This window comes from Moschus berezovskii, chromosome 2, assembly GCF_049115385.1.
Source record: "Moschus berezovskii isolate FMDL1 chromosome 2, NW_MosBer_1.0, whole genome shotgun sequence".
Classification (NCBI taxonomy): Eukaryota; Metazoa; Chordata; class Mammalia; order Artiodactyla; family Moschidae; genus Moschus; species Moschus berezovskii.
The window spans coordinates 87,521,132-87,526,510 of record NC_142461.1 but is presented as its reverse complement, the minus strand read 5'-3'; the positions used below and the strand labels follow the sequence as shown (position 1 = coordinate 87,526,510).

At 39.8% G+C, this 5,379-nt stretch overlaps 1 pseudogene; it reads left to right on the top strand.

Annotated features, from left to right (window-relative positions):
• The first annotated feature begins 920 nt into the window (after nucleotides 1–920).
• LOC148778560 (small ribosomal subunit protein uS17m-like) lies at nucleotides 921–2,799 on the top strand (annotated as a pseudogene).
• The last annotated feature ends 2,580 nt before the right edge of the window (nucleotides 2,800–5,379 follow it).

Genomic DNA, 5,379 nt, shown 5'->3' with positions numbered 1-5,379 from the left:
ACAAAATACTTCTCCAAACCAGATTTGGCCAAGACACCTCAGTAGCAGACCTATAACCTTATCTTTTATCTTCACATCAGTCAAGTGTCAATGCCTTCTTAAAAAATGAGCAAAAACTGTAGAAAAGGTAAAAAGTTAAAAAAAGAGTCAAATTTGATATTTTTGGTTCATCTGTTTCTGTGTTTCAAATGGATTGATTATATTGAAATTATTTTAATAGCTTTCTGTAAACTTTTAAAATTCCTTTTCAAAGCATATTTCTGTAACTTGTGTACTCACATTCTAATGACTTCATAGGTCATCAGTACTATTTATGATTTTGTATTTTTAAATTTTTATTGGGGATAGTTGTTTACAACATTGTGTTATTTTCTGCTGAATAGTAAAGTGAGTCAGCCATATGTATACGTATATCCCCATTTGTTGGGGTGAATTTCCCTCTCATTTAGGTCATCACAGAGCATTGAGTAGAGGTCCCTGTGCTACAGAGTAAGTTCTCATTAGTTAGCAATTTTATACATAGTAGTCTACATATGTTAATCACAACCCCCAATTCATCACTCCTTTCCTCTCTTGGTATCCATACCCTTGTTCTTTATGTCTGTGTGTCTATTTTTGCATTGAAAGTAGTTTTGTCTGTATCGTTTTTCTAGATTCCACATATATGCATTCAGTTCAGTTCAGTTCAGTCGCTCAGCCGTGTCCGACTCTATATGCATTAGTATACTATATTTGTTTTTCTCTTTCTGACTTTTGCATTATTTTCTTGAGGTAGCCCAATATTCACTCATCAGAAATGATTATGAAAGGAATCTGGAGGTGACTGCCAGCTTCTGCTACCACAGAAGGAGATGGACTGGACTGGGTAGGGGGAGGGACCTCCATGGCATGGGAGCCCTCCAGGTGACCAAAGCCACATAATGTTGATAGCTCATTCATCTGTCCATACCAAATGGGTTGTGGGGAAGGTGACTGTGACAGCAATGCAAAAGACTGCTGAAGTAAGAGTGGCCAGACAGTTCTGGATCCCTATTTATTAAAATATTTTAATAAGCAAAAAGTGTACTTTGTTCGAACAAAGCTAGTGGTGGTGATGGAATTCCAGTTGAGCTATTTCAAGTCTTGAAAGATGATGCTGTGAAAGTGCTGCATTCAATATGCCAGCAGATTTGGAAAACTCAGCAGTGGCCTCAGGACTGGAAGAGGTCAGTCTTCATTCCAATCCCTAAGAAAGGCAATACCAAAGAATGCTCAAACTACCGCACAATTGCACTCATCTCACACGCTAGTAAAGTCATGCTCAAAATTCTCCAAGCCAGGCTTCAGCAATATGTGAACCATGAACTCCCAGTTGTTCAAGCAGGTTTTAGAAAAGGCAGAGACACCAGAGATCAAATTGCCAACATCCGCTGGATCATGGAGAAAGCAAGAGAGTTTCAGAAAAACATCTATTTCTGCTTCATTGACTATGCCAAAGCCTTTGACTGTGTGTATCACAATAAACTGTGGAACATTCTGAAAGAGATGGGAATCCCAGACCACCTGACCTGCCTCTTGAGAACCCTGTATGCATGTCAGGAAGCAACAGTTAGAACTGGACATGGAACAACAGACTGGTTCCAAATAGGAAAAGGTGCACGTCAAGGTTGTATATTGTCACCTTGCTTATTTAACTTATATGCAGAGTACATCATGAGGAACGCTGGGCTGGAAGAAGCACAAGCTGGAATCAAGATTGCTGGGAGAAATATCAATAATCTCAGATATGCAGATGACACCACCCTTATGGCAGAAAGTGAAGAGGAACTCAAAAGCCTCTTGATGAAAGTGAAAGAGGAAAGTGCAAAGGTTGGCTTGAAGCTCAACATTCAGAAAACAAAGATCATGGCATCTGGTCCCATCACTTCATGGGAAATAGATGGGAAAACAGTGGAAACAGTGTCAGACTTTATTTTTTAGGGCTCCAAAATCACTGCAGATGCTGATTGCAGCCATGAAATTAAAAGACGCTTGCTCCTTGGACGGAAAGTTATGACCAACCTTGAAAGTATATTAAAAAGTAGAGACATTACTTTGCCAACAAAGGTCCGTCTAGTCAAGGCAATGGTTTTTCCCGTGGTCATGTATGGATGTGAGAGTTGGACTGTGAAGAAAGCTGATCGCCGAAGAATTGATGCTTTTGAACTGTGGTGTTGGAGAAGACTCTTGAGAGTCCCTTGTACTGCAAGGAGATCCAACCAGTCCATCTAGAGGAGATCAATCCTGGATGTTCATTGGAGGGACTGATGCTAAAGCTGAAGCTGCAATACTTTGGCCACCTCATGCGACGAGTTGACTCACTGGAAAAGACTCTGATGCTGGGAAAGGTTGGGGGCAGGAGGAGAAGGGGACGATGGAGAATGAGATGGCTGGATGGCATCACCGACTCTGTGGACATGAGTTTGAGTGAACTCCGGGAGTTGGTGATGGACAGGGAGGCCTGGTGTGCTGTAATTCATGGGGTCGCGGAGAGTCGGACACGACTGAGCGACTGAACTGAACTGAACTGAACTGTACTTTGTTGCAATGCTCTCCAGCACTCCAACATTGGGTATATTGAGCTTCTCAAAGCTCTGCCTGTCCAGCAAACAAAGCCCCATTAATCATGAACTGGCCAAGATCAAGTTCAGTGTTGGACAAATCATATATCCAGTGACTGCAAAATGTTGTGGGGCATCCACCTACCTGGAGGATCCAGCCTGTCTGGAGCTCACCCACCTAACCCAAAACTTGGAAGACCTCGATCTCTCTTCAACATGATGAGGGAAGATAGGAAGGGTTTCTAAGTTTACTTTTTCCTAAGTTTTCTCACAAATCATCTATTTTCCCTTCTGGTATTTATGAAATAGCTAAAAGTAAATGAAGTAAAGACCTTGTTATAATTTTTCATAAAAAATGGTTATAGAAGAATTAACATTATTAAAACTAAATAAAGATAAATAGCAAAATAACGAATGTATACTTATTTGTGAAAAAGTTACTTTATAAAGAATCCTTTGGAAATTGAAGACAAGAAAGTGTAGTTATTGGCAGCTTTTTCCTCAAAAACAAGGTAATCTCTGATAACTGAGTCCTTTTAAAGTACATTCCAATATCCTAACTTTGGTTGTTTAAGGATCCAAATACAATAAAATGAGATTGTGTAGAAAACAGTCACAAAGTGAGAACAACACAACTTTGGAGGAGAATCAAAATGATGAGAAAAACCTTGCTTTTATTTTCCCCTAAGAGAATTAATATGCATGTATAGAGATGTGTGGGTTCCCCAGGTGGCTCAGTGGTAAAGAATCTGCTTGCCAGTGCAAGAGATGCAGGTTCCATCTCTGGGTTGGGAAGATCCCCTGGAGAAAGGAATGGCAACCCACTCCAGTATTCTTGCCTGGGAAATTCAATGGACAGAGGAGCCTGATGGGCTACAGTCCATAGGGTTGCAAGAAAGTCAGACAAGACTTAATGACTGAACAAAAACAATATGGATGTGTACGATCCCATTGTATATATGTTAAAAAGAAAGGTGAAAGTATATCCAGGAGCATTCTTATTATTTTGAATATTAAACCCAAATCAAAGCATTTTGTATTTACAGTTACTATGAGGATTGCTATTAGCCTCAGTTCAGTTCAGTTCAGTCACTCAGTTGTATCCGACTCTTTGCGACCCCATGAATCACAGCATGCCAGGCCTCCCTGTCATGACCAACTCCCAGAGTTCACTCAAACTCATGTCCATTGAGTTGGTGATGCCATTCAGCCATCTCATTCTCTGTCGTCCCCTTCTCCTCCCACCCCCAGTCCCTTCCAGCATCAGACTCTTTTCCAGTGAGTCAACACATCGCATGAGGTGGCCAAAGTATTGCAGTTTCAGCTTTAGCATCAGTCCTTCCAATGAACACCCAGGGTTGATCTCTTTTAGAATGGACTGGTTGGACCTCCTTGCAGTCCAAGGGACTCTCAAGAGTCTTCTCCAGCACCACAGTTCAAAAGCATCAATTTTCGGCGATCAGCTTTCTTCACAGTCCAACTCTCACATCCATACATGACCACGGGAAAAACCATAGCCTTGACTAGACGGACCTTTGTTGGCAAAGTAATGTCTCTGCTCTTTAATATGCTATCTAGGTTGGTCATAACTTTCCTTCCAAGGAGTAAGTGTTTTTTAATTTCCTGGCTGCAGTCAGCATCTGCAGTGATTTTGGAGCCCAAAAAATAAAGTCTGACACTGTTTCCGCTATTAGCCTATATGTATTTAAATTCTACCTACAATTTTCCTAATTGTGCTCATTTTATTTGGAAGAAATATGTCATGCTAGCATATCAAATGATAAGTTATCTCATAGGAATCAGTTTCTAATTTGAGATTACTGGATATTTTAAAGACCCAAGTATGTCCCCTATTTGGCCCTTTAATACATGCTTGCTGTCTTAATTTGTTTCCCTTAAAAATCTGGTGATGGCTGAAAAGAAAAACGAAAAGTACATGTACTCTTCACTGAGGCAGAAAGAGACCTAATCATAAAATTTCCGACCAGAACAGGGTCACCTACACTTAAATTTTCTGTAAACAAATAAGTGCTGAGATAGCCGATCAACTTCCTCAGTGCATTTTTCCCCTAGTAAAATCAGTTTGAGATAAATTGCAAAATAAATAAATGTCAAATAACAATTCCCATGACTAGTATTTGAACTGAATTTAATGATGATTATGAAGACAAAGCTGTGATAGGCCTCTGCATAGAAGGCTTAAAGGGGACAATTTGAAACGATTTTAACTCGGAACCATTTTAACAAATGAATGTATTTCGTAAATTGCCACATCAACCAACCCTGCTATCTAATTATGGCCAGCAAAAAGGGCTACATATTAACTATTCCAAAACCTAAGCCATTATTCTTGGTTGACATTCAGTTAATAAACCTGAAAAACATTTTGCTCATTGAATAGTCAAGGTTTCTGCTTTACAACTGATAGGGAATATAACAGGAAGTTGCTTTGTTCTAAGTCACATGTTCTCTAAAGACTTTACTCAGCCTCTGAGGTCTTGTTGGTCATCAATGCTTCCACCATCTTCTAGGATAAAATGATCACAGTTGCTTCTTAGAATAGAAATTTAAGAGACCTCTGCCCATCATTTCAATCAACTCTATTGAACAGTCCTGAGGGAAATTTCTCTTTGCCTGGAGGATCCATTGTTCTTTTACCTAACCAAAACCAACTGTATTTCCCTTTTTCACATTTGCCACCAAAATCCTCAGAGCCATATTTACGATCCATTTTTAGAAAAGGCATCACAACTTTTGTCTAACTTAATCTTACTGCAGGCATCAACTCTTTCTCTTAACC